Source organism: Anastrepha obliqua, chromosome 3 (assembly GCF_027943255.1).
Source record: "Anastrepha obliqua isolate idAnaObli1 chromosome 3, idAnaObli1_1.0, whole genome shotgun sequence".
NCBI classification, from domain to species: domain Eukaryota; kingdom Metazoa; phylum Arthropoda; class Insecta; order Diptera; family Tephritidae; genus Anastrepha; species Anastrepha obliqua.
Genome location: NC_072894.1, coordinates 38,583,323 through 38,601,546, shown reverse-complemented (window position 1 = coordinate 38,601,546; position 18,224 = coordinate 38,583,323). Strand labels below are relative to the sequence as shown.

General features: G+C 38.2%; 1 protein-coding gene across 2 annotated transcripts in view; it reads right to left on the bottom strand.

The window, feature by feature from the left end:
- LOC129242423 (glutamate receptor 1) overlaps positions 1-18,224 on the bottom strand; it is a 219,166-nt gene that overhangs the window by 103,963 nt on the left and 96,979 nt on the right. The window lies entirely within an intron of this gene.

Below are 18,224 nucleotides of genomic sequence, written 5' to 3'. Positions count from 1 at the left end.
TATTTCTATTCCACTCTCTTTTATTTGAAGTGCCCCAGTTACATGTTATATTTAACGTTTGTGCCAGATTACTAATTTCTTCAACCCAAAATATCTGTTTTTGTATATGAGGCAATCTATTATCATCATATTCAAATAACGGTTTGAATAATATATATATTTTAAATGAAGCTGCAGTGTATACAAATGAAAACTTGGAACATTTGTCTCCAAGAGAATGCAATAAGATGGCGTATTACTCAGGAGATGAAGTACCCTTTTTAAAAAATAAAGTTGAATTTTGTCTACTTCTTCCAACAACGAGTTTCCCCATACCTGAGCAGCATAACTCTGGTTTGCAAACGCTATATGGCCCACCCTGTAGATACTTATATACATCTGCAATTAGTCAAACTTTGCCAGTGTTGATAAACCTGAACCTTAATGGAAGTGAGAAACACAAAAATACTGGTGAGTTTCAGCACTGCCCCTAACTAAAATGTTAGAAAACCTCTATTAACGGCTTCCACATAAAAGCTAAGTCTGCTGCATATATTATTTATGAAATTTGGTGCAACTCGCTTTTTCTTTTTTTCCTTGCTCATTCCTCTCGGGAGCATAGGGCCTCGACAAGACTCTTGCATCGTACACGGTTCTGTGCTGTTGTTTTTGCACCGTCCCATGAGATGTCAGCATCTGTTAGTTCGCGCAGCGCAACACCGACCTTCTCCAAGTGTTTTTTGGTCGACCGTGACCTCTGCTCCCTCCAGTCCAGTGCCATTCTCGGGATGCTAATTCGTGGTTTTCTCAACATTTGACCTATCCATCGCCACTTTCTGCATATAATTTGTCCTCATTCGTTAATCTCCACAGTGCATCGTTACTGATGGTGTTTGGCCAGAATATTCTGCAGATGATGCGGAGGTATTTGTTGACGAAGGATTATAGCCTCTGCGTGATGGTGTGGGAGACCAGTCTTGTTTAGCTTCTGTGCAATAATACAGATTTCACATTAGCCGAATCTTCGTAGGTTAGTGCGCCTAGAGGTTTGCGAACTCCCCATACAGTGTGCATTCACCCGAATGCCGCCCTAGCCTGCAGTTGACATCTTTATCTGCTCCACCATCTGCCGTGATGATGCAGCCGAGGTAGCAAAAGCTTTCTACAAATTCCACTGGGCATTCGTCAACCAATATCTGCCTTGCGTTATTGTGGTTATGTCTCACAGCCTTGGTCTTGGCGATGTTGACCTCCAGTCCGACAGTGCGTGTCAACGTGACTAGTCTGTCCGCCTTCGCTTGCATGTCAGATGTTTTCGGCGAAGTCCAAGTCCTTAAGATGTCTGGTGAAACTCCATGCGATGTCTTTTTTGTGCAGGGTCAGTTGGCTCATGACGTCATCAAGGACGATGGCGAAGAGAAGGGGCGACTGGGGACAACCTTGCCTTACGCCTGCGCTGGTAGCGAATGGATCGCTGATATCGCCTTTGTGAAGCACTGCCAGTTCGGAGGTCACGTCGAGGTCTGTGATGAGGTGGATTATCTTGTTGGGAACTTCCTTTCTATTCAGTGCCAGTGCCACGTAGTCCAACTAACTTAACTAATGAGAATTTGAACTTCCAGAAAAGAAAATGAAAGTGAAGAAAAAAAGGTACCTACATGCCTTACATATGTATTCATCCCCATCCGTGATTAGAAGGCATTATCACTTAAGTTATCTGATTGTAAAATCTAAACAAATGAAATATAGGGTGGGCCATGTAAAATTTGCTTTTTGAATCGGATATAAAAAAAAACTAATCAATATTTTTTCAAACTTTTTTTTATTTTGAAGATTGAACATTGTCATTTATGAATAAAAAATAATATCGTTCAAATGACTGCCACGACTGGCTTTACGGTAGGCCATTCGATCAACCCAATTTTTAAGCACATTTTCGATTGTTTGGGCTCCAATTTCATGAATGGCAACTTCGATTTCGTGTTTTAAAGCATCAATCGTCTCTGGCTGGTTCGCATAGCGTTTGTCCTTAACGGCTCCCCACAAAAAATAGTCTAAAGGGCTTAAATCACAGCTCCGAGGTGGCCAATTGATATCGGAATTCAAAAACGGTAGCCGAGTTCGAGTGTAACTTTGGCAGTGTGACAAGTTGCACCGTCCTGTTGAAACCAAATGTCGTCCATGTCATCCTCTTCAATTTTTGGAAACAAAAACTTGTTGAGCATGTCACGGTAACGCTCGCCATTTACTGTAACCGCGGAAGAAGAAGAAGACTCACCACTTTGGAAATAGGTTTTCAATATTTCCCAATTTTGTTCAAACGTATAGCGTCCCATTTCGTAAATGTCAAACCTTTAAGTAAATTATGAACACATTTGACATGTCATTTGTGTTACCATTCTCATAAAAATAGATGGTTCAATAAGCAAACGCTATATAGCCCACCCTGTATGTAAAAAAACTGCATCGGGAATCTCTAACAAAATCAGCTTTACATCCGAAATAATTTTGAAAATTCTTTTCAGAAAATGTATGAAAATAAAGAATCAGAATGAAATGTTCACAGAGTAGGAGTTTTGGAGTTTGCAATAAGGCTATAGAATTCTATAGAAATAAAAAAAGTAATACAATTTTGATGCTATTTTTAAAATTAGCAAACTTCCCATTTTAAACCGAAAATTATCAATTTTTTGCTTGAGGAAAATTTCGGAAATTTTAAAATCAAATTGTCAGGTCTATCAATATTTTCAGTTAAGTTCATTGTGTAGACTTTTTAGTAATAAGACATTGAAATTATAAAATAGAAATAGTTTCTTCAAGCAAAAGGCCATCGCACGTGTTTTGCAAGAAGAATTCCGTGAATAGTTTTCGTTTACCCACAGACGTTTCCTTGAAAAATGTTTGCCTTGGGAAGGCAATAAAATCCTATGCTCTTAGAATCTGATCAAAAAATTTTTATAGAAAGTAACAGGAGTAGTTTCTAAATATGGGCGAATTCAATGTACCAGCGGAAAAAGGAGTTTATAATATAATTTTATGAGGTTAAACGCGAGCATGGTAACATTTGTCAATGCTGTATTTTTGAAAATTGAAGTAAAACGTGCGGCATCCACATACATACCTAGTAATTGGAGAAGAAACAATATTATGTTGAAATATGGTAAAATTTCCACATTCACGTAAACTTTACAAGCAAACAAACAAAAAACAGCAAAATAATTTTTTTAGTGTGAAATATCACCTTGAGAACAAGCATAAATTTTAAATTGTTTAATCGATGCCTCGTAAAGTATCGATCACTACAGCCATCTACTGAGAAACGAATGGATTTCATTTTCATATATTTCAAACTAATATTGCTCTCTCAAATCCGTGTAATAGCCGCGCATATATAGAATACCAATGAGTTAAGTCAAATGTCATGTAACAAACAGGAACCCAGCATCTCAATAAAGTGTAATAATATTATGCATCATCAATTCGAGTGAATCCGAGTATCTTTCAAAGCATTCACAGTACAAGTAAAAATCAAAGTGAAAATAGAAATGAACATAAAATAAAATTTAAATCCGAAAATCTTATCGTCAGTCATATTACAAAGTGAATCACATTTTTTTATATTCATGCACTATATTTATTTTTAACAACGGTGGTGCCCGCAAATGTCAGTAATGTAAAAGAGCAGGGGGGCCAAACGTACTGAACATACGGGATGTACATTCACGTACTTGAATTTTTGAATCCAACAACAAATTTTGTGAAATAGTAGGTAAGAAAAGCAAGAAGTATGGAAAGATTCCAACAAATTGGATTTACGATAAAAAAGATATAAAATGGAGTGGCGTGAAACATGAATGCGAGTATGAAGAACACAAAGTTGCGTCTAAGTAACTTGACGGAGCTGTTGGGAAAATTTCATATCAAATGTATGTATGCATGGTGTAAAACAACAATGCTCTTATAGCAAAGCAACCAGACAAATGACTTAGTATACGGCCATGGTGGGTAAATAAATAAATTCTTATACATATGTACATTTGCAGTCGCTTCCACAAACGCAGCAATTACATTTTGGATTTCATTTCCAAGCGATGCGGAAGCATGACGGAAAATCCTATTTGATTGCAAGTCAAGTGCTGATTGACGATTGCTGATCACTAAGATTAGCATGGATGTGCACGGATATGTGTAATTGCCAGCAATGAATGGAAAATCAAAAGTCAATGTTAAATAAATAAGAGTCTGCACTGAAGTAAGAAAAAATATATGCAAGTATATAAATAAAAATTGTAGACGTACATATATACACATATGATAGTTAAAAAAAATTCCAAAAACGTATATTAAAAAAAACAAATTGCATATGTTTTTGATATTGTATGTATGTATATGTACATAACTGTATCCAAATAAAGCATGTAAATTAAACAAATGAAATATTAGGCAATAACGCTTTAAGCGAAACCAAAAATACTCGTAATTTGTATTGATTGAAAATGGCCCGCAGCCTTGCTTCTTTACTTAGTTTTGATCCTTGACATGTGAATGGCTTCGCAATCGAAAGCGAAACGTCGAATGAAGGTAAAGCCATACTAAGTTGAAGTGTGGCTGCTTGAGTGTGAGTCTATTGGCAGTGGGTCTTTCAAGTTCGAGTTACTCTTTTATATTTTATAAATATTTGTGCAATAATAAATTATGAATAAATTACGAATAATTACTTAGCAATGCTAGTAACAAAGGCCATCGGCTGTAAAAAAAAGAAAAAAAAAAATATCAGTCTATTAGCATATGAAGTAGTGGGTCTACAAATTTTCGGAACACTGCATCAAAAATTTTAAATACCGCTGAAACATTGGAAAATACAACGCAGCAAGTTTAGTGTGAAAAGATGTACCCTGACAATTTTTATCGCATTTTTTCTTATATAAATGAGAGAAGTAACACAAACTTCAACTTGCGACAAAAATAACACAAAATTAATAATCTTCAATATCTGAAATCAAAAAATTGTAAATAAAGCAGGAAAAAATGTATGTCCATCAATAATTAAAAAGTTGCTAATAGGATGCATAATACAACATTTTGCTTGAATTACACTTTAAACACGAAATTTGGCCATACTTCTAACATACTCCGCTTCAATTGCTCTCTATTATTCGACAAATGTTCCAAGATATTCCACAAATGCCGAGACCCAGTTTTTTTTTGGCACTTGGCTGTAAATAAGCTTTTAAAATGAATAAATATTGAAATATAGTATACCTATAGTATAGTACTTTTTACAAATGCAAAATTTCCTACTCCGTTCGCTGCCATTGTGCCTCAAACCAATATACTACCCCCACCGTGTTTGATCCTAAGAATGAGATTTTATAGGGGGCTATCGGCAAACCTCAGCAAGACTGGTATTGTCCTCTTTACCAGAAGCAGGAAGCTTGATGGATTCGTTCTGCCTAAGCTAAAACGGAGTCAAAATCCAGCTAACTAAAGATATCAAATATCATAAAGTAATCCTCGATAGTAAACTTCTTTGGAAGTCACACGTTGAAACAAAACCAAACAAAGCTTTGGCAGCTTTCTGGCGGCACAAGGGTGTATTTGGGGAAGCAAGATCCTATGGATTTCCACGGCTATGATAAGACCTATTATCACCTTGGCATCAGTGGTCTGGATGAGTAGACTCCCTCTCGGCCATCCGCACTGTGGCCATCTGTCGCACCGGAGTTTTTCCGACTACTTCAGCCCCAGCATTAGATGCTCTGGTTAGTCTACCACCATTTGATGTTTTCATCCAAGGAGACGCCTTGAAAGCCATCTGCAGACTGAATCACAATGGAAATTGGAACGACCTCCGTCCGGTATTGGACAGCAGAGAACGTATGCGAATCAACAATCCCCGCCATGTCCCTTGGCTCCATGCCATCAGGAGCCGTACTTGAAAAGAGATATAATGTGGTTCAATTGTGTTTTCGCTTTTTCACGGATGGCTCCAGGACCGAGCATGGTTCCATCACTGGGGTCTACGTGGAATCCAGCGGAACAAAACTGCATTTTGCTCTTGGAATGCATGCATTTATATATCAAGCGGAGGTATATGCTGTTCAAGAAGCGATGAACGTTGTTGTGGAAAACAGATAAAGAGGCAGATCTATAAGTGTCTGCAGCGACAGCAAAGCTGCGATCATGGCCTCAGACAATTCTTCAACCACTTCAAGGGTAGTTAAGTACTGCAAATACAGGTTGAACTATGTCGGTAGACTTAATATTCTGACGCTTACATGGGTCCCGGGACACGTGGGTATCGCGGGTAACGAGATCTCTCACTCTTTCGTTAGGATGAGCTCTGAGCCCAACTTCATTGGCCCGTAGCTCATTCTGTCATTCCACCCAAAGAACTGGAGCCACAACTGAAGCCCCAAAGCCACGGTTAGCAAACTGAAAGAGGCTGCAGATAAAACTGATGTTACCTGTTATGCCCGACCGACTGTAGCAGATCTCCTATCATTAAGCAGAAGGCACTGTCAACACCTGGTTAGACTGATGAAGAATCCATTCTATGGGCAAAGCACATGGAAAAGGTAGGCATCTGTGACAGTGCACTCTGCCCAGCATGTGGAGAGGAGGATGAGTCGGTGGACCACTTTCTGTGTGTCTGCCCGGCCTTCGCTCGAATCAGGCTTGAGATCTTTGGCACTGATGTGTTAAGAAGCGACCACCTTGGCTCCTTGGTTTGTAACCAATTTATATATTTCACCGGAACTTTTTTCTTTGGTTTTTAACATAACATTTAAGTTATTTATATCAACCAGCACTCCGAAGTGTCGCCTGACTCTCCATGTTGAGGTGTTTATTCTTGAAAAGTGAAAAATGCTCTGAATGACAAAGATAGAAACTTCCAACAAGTGCACACGAGTTGCAATAATATGTACCGTTATTCACTGAAACAAGCATTGAATAATTTCTGCAGAATTTGTTTGCTGTATGTCCAATTATTTGGGCTTGATTTGAACGTAAGACAAGATTTGCTCAAATTAAAAAGGAAACTCTTGGTGCTTTCCATTTCAATTCAACCGGGCTAAGAACCTGACCCAGGTTCTTCGATTTCGATGTAACTCAAATATGTTGCTCTCTGGTCAAAATAATGAGACACGTATTTTTTTGTTCGCCCGAAAAAAAATTTTTCAAGATTTATCGGCAATTTTATTTTTCGGCTCAAAATCGATTTTTTTTAATTATATAAGAATTTTTTTTTTTTAATGCTCATAACTTAGTCAAAAATGAACCCATTTTAATGATTATATGGGTTCAAAATGATCATCATTACTGGCATGAGCGACTTCATGTAGAAACAATTGCAAAAAAGTAGTTGAAGACTTTTTATTTTATTTCTTATATAATTAAAAAAACTCGATTTTGAGCCGAAAAATAAAATTGCCGATAAATCTGGAAAAATTTTTTTTCGGGCGAACAAAAAAATACGTGTCTCATTATTTTGACCAGAGAGCAACATATTTGAGTTACATCGAAATCGAAGAACATGACCCGAATAGCCTGGTTGAATTGAAATGGAAAGCATCTGTTAGAAAACGTCACAGGTTTTTATTGCCATTTGATCTTAAAGGATGACTATTAATTGTGAAAAAATATTTTCGTTTGTATTCCTTAATGCCACAGATATCATACTTTCTATTTTGAAGGAGGTTAGTTGGTTGGATGAAGTGGTGATTGATTCAGAACGCGGAATGAACGTGCGCTGGTGTTTGCAGTGCGGTCATAATGACCTAAAATATCGAAAACTTTAAAAAATTGCGAATTTTCACATATCTACCGTTTTTGTAGTGCCTTTCAAATATTTTTATGCGGTTCTCGAACTAATTTTAGTAAACTATAGGTCACTACCCCATCAAACTGCAAAAGCTGTCAAAACAACATATTGCTCAAGAAGCTAACCGCATTGGAAGACCCTGCATATTTGACAGTACATACATACATACATATGTAAATATATGTACACTCCTATGTATTTTCGTTCATATGTAAGCAGAAAATCCCTTTTGGGACTTAACCATAAATTGCGGCTTAGATTGAAATGGAAATTTGAGCATACAGAATTTTGTAATCGAAAAATCACAGGCAATATTCTCACATCGTTTTTACCTATGCTATTGTGAGTGTGTGTGCGGGCATGCGCTTGTGTGACATATATGCGTACTTGTGCTGCTATGTATAAAATCATGTGTGTATATTGGTAGATGCTATTTGATTGTAGCTCAAAAAGGACATACAATGTTGACGAACTGGAAATCGCTGTCAGGGCCACATAGTCAGCATGTCATAGTACATCCATTCTTATGTTTGTGTGTTAGTATGAAAAGCGACACACTTAATGTGTGCGGAAAAGTATACGAGTTGGTACGCATCCATGCAAGTTCGTTGTTATTTACACCAATGCATGGCGGCCGTTGTAGCCGAATGGGCTTGTACGTAACTGCCATTCGGTAGAATCCAGTTTCGAAACCCTTTGTGGGCATGAAACACCAAAGGATAGAAATTGTTATCTTACCTTGAATGGTGGTCGTCTTTCGGCAGGCAATGGCAAGCGTGCGAGTATATTTCTGCCATGAAAAAACTCTTCATAAAAATCATCTATTCCTCGGGGGTAGAATATAAATTTTCGGAAGCACCATCTAGACAGACATCATAACAAAGGATAAGTGTGTGATATATGTATAGGCACCTCGATGCGGCACTTCTCTGCTTGTTATCTCTAGACTCTGCTAACTTGAAGAAAAAATGTCTATTTCATAAAACTCGTATAACGCATGTGCCACAAGAAATCGTTAGACGAGGCAACACATTCCAGAAACTTTGCAAACATTTAATCACACACTGACACAAAATCCAAAAGTGGGGCTACTCCTCGTTCACTTTCCATGTTGAGTCACTGATTTCTTCCTCTTCACATATTTTTTTTTTGTTCGTTTGTATGTTCTCTCGAGCATAAGATAACAAATAGTTTGCATTGGCAATTGTTGAAGTGCACCATGCCATCACAAGCACACCAAGAGCGGCATCCCATATTCTTCAGTTGTTTATTCTGTGAAGGCTTTTAAACGAGATAATTATTTGGTCTTTGAAGAGAGTTAGCGTCAGATGAAATGTAGATATGTGTGCATATATATGGATATGCGAGTACAAATATATAGCGATGCAAAGGAAAACTCATAGCACAGACGAAGTAGTTAAAGCTTAAATAGTTAGAGAGAAATGGGTAAAGAATTTTTGTTTTATGTAGCCAAGGTTAGAATGAGATATTTCGCTGCGGGCGAAATTTCTCCGTATCATCATTGACTGCATAGATTGCAATAAGAATGGGCAAGTACTCTATTGGAAGATTTATACTTTTTGCAAATGGCGTCGTACGTCACTCGGATTTGACACTTGTGAACTAGAAGGTGCAGTATAAAAACAGACCAGCAATTGAGCGCGTAAAAGTCAAATAAAGATTTTCATCACATCAACCAATTTTTTTGTATTTAGTAAAAAAGTTATTCAAAAGCAACTTTTCGTGATAAATTTGCGCCGCCTGTGATTTTTGATTATTTATAATTATTTTATTATTTGATTAAGTTTACTAAGCCTACAGTCCTCTACGATGTTGTTTTACCAAGATTACAACCATTTCTCAATAATAATTATTTACTTCTTATGAGGGTTTAAATGTTGGAAACAATATTTGATGTATTTTGAATTGCAGTCAAGCACAAACTCCTTGGTTAGTATACATCATACAATCGAAAATTTTAATGCAAGGTAGGTTAGGTTATGGTGGTAGTCGGTCTGCACGACCAACTCACTTAGACCTTACAGGTCCGTTGTGATACCACTGTGCTACACGGGAACCTCATTTATCTTCCTTCGTGGAACCATTTCATGGCTCTTATGAAGCGTAGTATTGATGCCAACCCTACGCCAGACAGTTCTGTAAGAGAATTAAAAAAGTATTTACCTAGACAACCTGCTCTGATTTTAGCTGGGGCTGGACAATTGCAGAGGAAGTGCTCAACTGTTTCTTCCTCTTCCTCATCTCTGCAACTTCTGCAATATTCATGGGAGAAGACTCCTAGCCTCGAGGAATGCCTGCCAAATAGCCAGTGACCGGTTAAACAAGCCACGACCTTCGAGATATTGTCTCTTGAGAGACTAAGCAATTCCTCTGTTCTTTTCTTGTTTATTTGCGGCCATAGTAGCCTAGCTGTTAGACACGTATCTTCATTTCTCCATGACCTATTGGCCTCTTGGATAAAGTGGTTTTTTATTATTAGTTTACTCGTGGCCATGGGTATTCCAATGGTACTTTTATCACTCAGCAGTTGGAGAGCGGTACCCTTTCTGGCTAGCTCATCTGCTTTACAGTTTCCCTCAATATCTCTATGTCCCGGAACCCAAATAAGGCTGACCTTGAATACGTCACTAATATCATTTAGAGCTGCCCGGCATTCCTGTGCAACCTTCGATCTTAGCATAGCCGCATTCATTGATTTAATGGCCGCCTGGCTATCCGAGAATATATTTATAGTCGTTTTTGTTAGGGCGTGCGTATTTAGGTAAGTAGCCACTTCTTTTATAGCTAATACCTCTGCCTGATAGACGCTGCAGTAGTCTGGTAGTCGAACGGATAATTCCAGTCCTAATTCCTTCGAGAAAACTCCGTAGCCAACCTTATCGTCTAGCTTGGAGCCGTCTGTATAAAAATTTAATTCCCCCCTTCTCCATGGCCTTCTTGTATGCCACTCCCTTCTTGACGGTATACTCGTCTTGAAGAGTCTTTCAAAGGTGAGTCTAGGGATAGAGTAGTCTATTTCTTGTTTATGACTATTCACAGAGTGCAAAATGGAAGCGTGGCCAAAGCGCCGGTCTTTCCATAGCGCCATACTTTTTAATCTGAGCGCCGAGGCAGCGGCCACGTGTTTTCCTACCAGATTTAGGGCAGGTAAGTTGATTAGCACTTCCAGCGCTTTGTTTGGAGTAGTCCTTAAAGCGCCAAAGATGCATAAAAAAGCTGTTCTTTGGACCTTACTCATGATTTTAGCGTAAGTCGCCTTTTGAGCAGATGGCCACCATACAAGTATTCCGTACATTAAGATTGGCCTAACTACCGAAGTATAGAGCCAGTGCGTAATACGGGGTGTAAGTCCCCATTTGTTACCGACCGCTTTTTTGCAAGTGTATAATGCAACGTTGGCCTTCTTTACTCTTTCCTCAATATTAGATTTCCACGTGAGTTTCCTGTCTAATATGAGTCCTAGGTACTTGACGTTCTCTTTCAAAGGAATCTCCACACCCTTAAAAGTTAGCGGGGAGATTATAGGGAGCCTGTGTTTCTTTGTAAAGAGAATTATTTGAGTTTTTGAGGGGTTTATATCGAGTCCCCTACTCTCAGTCCAGCTTCTAAGCGTGGCCATGTTAGAGCGCATAATATCCATAAGGGTGTTAGGATATTTGCCCTTAACGGCGATTGCTACGTCATCTGCGTAAGCTGTGACGTGGCAACCCCCTCTTTCCAGGGTCAGCAACAGAGAGTTTACTGCCAAAGTCCAAAGAAGAGGGGAGAGGACTCCACCTTGCGGTGTGCCCCTGCAGACCTTTCTGCTTAGAGTAGTGCTTCCTAATTTAGCCGTTACCTTTCTTTTGATGAGTATATCTTCTATCAGGGCTACGACATGTGGTTCAACTCCAAAGTCTTCTAATGAATCTACTATAGCGTTTGCATTTATATTGTTGAAGGCGCCTTCTATGTCTACGAAAGCAACCAATGCAAACTCTTTGTCTGATAAGCTTTTTTCCACCAACCCGACTAGTGAGTGTAAGGCGGTTTCTGTGGACTTCCCTTTAGTATAGGCATGTTGCGCCGAAGAGAGCCTATTTAAAGGCACGACACCCCGTATGTATTCATCTATTATTCTCTCCAGGATCTTGAGAAGAAATGACGTTAGACTGATGGGTCTGAAGTCTTTAGGGTTAGTGTGTGAGGACCTACCTGCCTTGGGTATGATGCAAGGTAGCTATGACTCGTTTTTCTCTAAAAAATCAAATAATGTCCAGTAAAGACTTCATTCCAGTTCATATATTTGCTTGGATCAACCTTCAATATACCACCTCAGATGCCCTACGTATTTTAAATCAATTGCTTTAAGTAAAATTTGCTTGCTGAAGGAAGGCGCCCTGCAGTGACTCTCAAAGAAATCAATAAAATTAATCTGTTTGCGATAGACACAAGTAAGCACACATTAGTGTCAAAAAGGCAAGAAATGGCAAAGCACAATTAAACACAAGATATGCTAAACAAATAAAAGAGTAAAACGAAGCACTCGTAGTCCCAAAAGAAAATGAACCCAACAACTAGCAGAAGAAGCTCAGAAAACAGCCGATACTGACCGAATAAAAGATCTGTGTAACTTCACGAAGAGGGTAACCACCAAAAAATTCACTACAAATGAACCTCTGTAGCATAAAATAAGAATAAGAAGAACAAATTAATAGACGGACGAAACATTAAAGAGACATGGTATCTTGCGTTACAAAAGAGAACATCAAAGTATGCGAGAAAGGGAAGGCATCAACATAGATAGCCCAGAAGAAACAGAAATTGAAGCAGCAATAAAAAATCTACGTATAAACAAATCAGTATACTCCGACGGCATTCCCCTTGATCTTCTCAGAGCTGAGCCCTCTCATAGTGCAACATTTATGAAGCCGCTAGTGGATGAGTTCTGGCAGAATGAAACATTGCATGACGAGCTTAAAGATGGCTTGATCGTTAGCCTTCCCAAAAAAGATGATCTGACCAAATGCAATAACTGGAGAGGTATCACCCTTCCAAATATAGCACCAAAGTAATCGCGCGTATAATAAACAACGAAGGTAAATATAAGAAACGGGCAGGCAGGCTTTAGACAGAATAAACAAGCGTGGATCATATAAATAGGATACGGATATTCTTTGAACGATGAAATTAATGGCGATCCCCATTCTATTTTATAGTTATTGACTTTGAAAAAGCTTTTGATCGCGTAGCATGCAGCGCTATTTGGGAAGCGATGAGATGCAGGGGCGTACCATCAAAATTAATATGGTTAGTAAAGTCATCCACGAAGAGATGGCAGGCGAAATAGTCCGGGCTGAAAAGGCATACGCCGGGGTTGCGTACTTGTCCCCCCACTATTTAACATTGCTCTTGATGTGACTCTGATATCGATTATCAAACAGAAGAAAGGTATTCGCTGGGGTCTAACATATCCTCTAGAAGATTTAGAATACGCTAACGATTTATCCTTACTAGAGCATAATCATACTTATATACGAACGAATTTTAAAGCAGTTTTACGATATGCAAGCAAAGCGGGTTTGAAAATAAATATCGCAAAAACCAAGGCTATGAAGGTTATGGTGCACCCCGCCAACGCCACCATAAATGGATCTCCGATCGCGGAAGAGAGCTCCATTACTTATCTTGACAGTGTCATCGTGGCGAATAGAAAATCCAGTACTGATATTAAAGAGCGAATAAAGAAAACACAGATGGTGTTCAGCAAGCTTAGTTCAATAAGGCGCTCGCATCAGATAAGTAGAAATACAAACTACTGATTTTTGAGACTAACGTAAAGTCGGTTCTCCGTTGCGCCCGTGAAATGTGGAATCTGTCGCAAAAATATGCGCAAACACTTCAAAGTTTTGCTAATCGCTGCGTAAAATCATGCGCATATTCTGGCCGAATACTACACAAACCACTTTGCGTTGGCAAGTCACAAAGCCGAAATCTATTGTAAGAGAAATTACCAAATGGAAATGTAATTGGTTTGGCCACACACTACGCCGGCATAATAACGACGTCACCAGAACTGCTGTTGAATGGATCCTGCAGGGTGGTTGCCGTAGAAGAAGATCATCTAACACTTTGAGAAGGATTATTGAGGCGGAGAAAGAAACGACGAACAAAACAGAGACCCTATGTTCCATATAGGAATAAAGAGATCAAATATATATATTGGCTATGATGGGATATGAGCGGCCGCCGTAGAAGAATGGGTTGGTGCGTGAATTCACAGAGAGGACGTAGATTTGAATCTCGGTGAAACCACAAATTAAAAAAAAACATTTTTCTAATAGCGGTCGCCCCTCGGCAGGCAATGGCAAACCTCCGAGTGTATTTCTGTCATGAAAGAAGCTCCTCATAAAAATATTTGCCGTTCGGAGTCGGCTTGAAACTGTAGATCTCTGTGGAACAATATCAAGACGCACACCACAAATAGGAGGAGGAGCTCGGCCAAACACCCGAAAAGGGTGTAAGCGCCAAATATATATTATATATATATAATTAGATATAGATATGAAATACCATCACCATAAACAATTTTATAGCCATCACAAGTTAGCATTTTCATTACATAACTGATGCCTATATACAAAACCATAGTTGCCTATGTATATAATTAGCCATTTATTGGTTGTCTGGCCGAACTTCTCCTTCTATTTTTAGTGTGCTTGATGTTGCTCGACACAATACTATCAGATCCTCCAGCACTTTAAAATTTTCCTTTTTTATATTTTTTACTTAAAAAATTCGTAATATCTAATAATAATATTTTTCAATGTTTTAAGCTTACTTCTGCTCAAATATGAACGAGACGTTATCAATAAAACGGTCCGCGTATGACATATGGCAAAAATAAATTTTTTGTTTTTTGGTAGGACTGTTATAAGCTTACATGGCAAATTTCAGCGTGATATGTCACATAGTTTGTTTTCTGTGCTACTGTAAACAAGTCAAGCTCGAGTGTGTTCTTCGAATTCTCTTTTATGACTTCAATTGTCTCAAAATAATTTCCACGGAGCGGCAACTTGAGCTTGGGAAACAGGAAAAAGTCACATGGAGCCATATCAGGCGAATACGGTGCTTGCGGAACGATATTAACATTATTTTTGTTCAAATAATCGCGAACAAGACGTGATGTGTGAGCTGGTGCATTATCGTGATGCAAGAACCATGACTTGTTGTCCCACAATTCCTTCCTTTTAAGACGAATGTTCTCGCGCAAACGCTTTAAAACGTCTAAATAATATTCAGCGTTAACCGATCGGCCTTGCGGAAGGAACTCCGAGTGCACCACACCTTCGTAATCGAAAAAAACAGTCAGCATAACCTTAATTTTTGAGCGACTTTGGCGTGGTTTTTTGGGTTGATGTGCGGCCCTCTTTGAACGATTTGTACCACTGGAAAACACCTGCACGCGATAGAGCAGAGTCCCCATAGGTTGTCTGCAACATTTTTAAGGCGTCTGAAGCCGAAATTTTGTTGGAATAACAAAATTTCAAACAAATTCTTTGCTCAACTTGAATTTCCATCGTTAAATTCGAAGAACACACTCGAGCTTGACTTGTTTACAGTAGTACAGAAAACAAACTATGTGACATATCACGCTGAAATTTGCCATGTATATTTGAGTAGAAGGTATATTGTCTTAAGATAATAAATACTTTCAGTTTTTCGCACAAAAAACTCGTTGTCTGGCGGAACTGATCCCCTTAAACCAACTCACTTAAAACGTTGCCGATCCATTGTGATACCGCAGCATCAGTTTATCTGCTACGCCTCGTTTCACCATTTTGTTTTAAGGGCAAACTCATCTGGCTCGCACTTATATCCCTAAGGTTATCAGTATCATTCAACAACGCTGAGCCAAAGTATCCTATTGGCATTAGCAGAGAAGATGTCTGACCGATCCTCCTCATTCTTTCAACTTCTGCAAATGTCGAAATGAGGTACGTGCAATCTTTGAGCTTGTCGATCAAGGAGTCAACGGCCTGTGACCAAATCAATTGACACAGAGACATGTTTTTTTGACCGATTCAGTGGTGCTTTTAAGTCCCTTACGTCACATTTTGACCAAATTCTTTTTATAGCGTTACTTGCCAGATTGTCAACCCATCTCCATCTCTACTTGTAAAAAATTGTTTGTAGGTCCCCACTGGCAGGGAAAATTGCTATAAAATATCAATAAGAATTCTGAACGACTTGCAGCTTATTAAAGTAAAATTTGATGGACTACTAAACTGCCTACACAATTTTTTAGTGTGAATTGGGGCTAATTGAAAACATAAAATGTTTAGTTTTGCATGCCGTCTATCTCACCCTACTTCTTGTTGCCTAGAAGAACCCTCAAAGACAACATCAAAGTAAATTCAGATGAGCAGAATGAGATACAGCAATTTTTAACTATGCAGCCTGCTTGTAGAGTAAAATGATATTAAAAGGGTAAAAGTCATTACATTCCAATACAACCTACTACTCGTTTTAATCGAATTCTATATGAATCAATTAGAAAATCGGTTTATAAAACCATAACACTTTAATTAGCTCTTTAAATGCACCCACTCAATGAGACACTCTGAGTTCAGGAAGTAAAAGCTTAACCAAGAATTGAAGCAGATAGACTGCTTCGTGCTAGTGGCATATTGTCCTTGTCCACATTCGCTCTTGGTGGCCAATAGCAGACATCAAATGAAATTGTATTTAGACATTTGTATGTAGTAGTAGTTCTATTGTAATTGACTTTCGTAAGCAATCCTCTGTTTATTTATATGTACCTACATAAGTATGTATTTGCATTATTTACATAGAAGCTTTTTTGCTAGTGCCTTTTGTTTTTTTTTATTTTCACTCTTTATTTTAATCTTTCTTCCGAGTTGGCAAATTTCAAATGGGAAATTTTCGCCATTCAAAACCATTTCATTTCTTTTCTCTTTTGCTTCTGTCTTTCCGATCAAGCAAAGTAGCGATTTATTCGATTTATTCAATGCAGCACAGATTACAAACATATGTGACAGCTGCTTCTGTTATCGCCTTGGTGCTCATAGCGAACCCATTTTGAGGATTGTGCTTCAGCAGCTGGAATAACAACAATAACAATAATATCAACTGGTAAACAGAGAGCAGACAAAGCAGAAGAGGCAATGAAGCACACACTCCTAGATACAGATATATATACATACTTATCTATGTATGTATGTGCATCCGCTTCTGTCCGACATTAGTCCCAAAGCACTTAAAATCTGCTACCTCTGCTTCCATGGCTTGCAGGCTTACAGCCACTATCTATCTATTTCTACCCTCTAATTTTTCTCTTCCTTAGTTTTTCGTACCGATTGGTTTTATTTGTTGCCTATTCAATACACAGCAGCTTTTATTGTTGCTATTTATAGTAGTTTTGTTTTCCTATTATGTTGCACTCTGTTAGTTAGTAAGTATTTTTGTGTGCCCGTGTGTCTGTGAGTCCGTGTTGTCATGAATTGCCTTTTGCTAGCTCCACTACTCGCTATCATCTGTTGTTGTTGTTACTTGAGTGTTGATGGTAATACGGTAGTACTGAGGCTGCAACTGTTGTCAATGTTATTATTTGTGTTGATGCGTTTTGTGGCACTCCCATTGCTGCTGGTACTTCAACTATTATACAGTTGTTGCTACTATTTCTACCGTTCGAATTGGCATTGCTTCAAGGGTCGCTGTTCTTCGCATTTCTTGTTGTTTTGTGATTTGCTTGATGAGATTTATGTTGACTGTGCAGATTTGTTTTCCCCAATGCACTTCATTGCTTCACTGAACTCCACTCGTATTGATGTTTTTCTTTTTGCAATAATTTTCTTTACCTCTCGTTCATTGGTTGTGAGTGGTTTTTCGTGCAATTATGTTTGCACGTCGCACAGTTGATGGATAGTGGGTATGAATAAGCAAATTTAGATCGTTAATTGAGATTTTAAGCTCAGCTACGACAACGAGATTTTGTGTAACTTAAACGAGTTCCGTAAAATATTCAAGCGGACTATGTGTCATAGAAATATTAAATGGAATTTGGTAAACTTAATATTAACGATTCACTGCAGTGTAGGTCTCATGTAATAATAGTACACCACTTTCCATGAATATGTAATGAACAGGGCATGGCAAAATTTGCACAAAAAATCAATATTAAATATAAGTACTAACAACTGCTTTATAAAAGTGAAGAAAAAATTTAACATGTTGCCAATTAGACTGGAAAGTATAAAAAGTTCTTTAATGAAATAAAAAAAAACATAACGCTTTATTATCATATTCACATGTATACACTTCTACCATAAATAAGCAAAAAGTTACTAAAAAGAAACATAAATTCAATTTATATTATTGCTATCATTATTATTGCTAT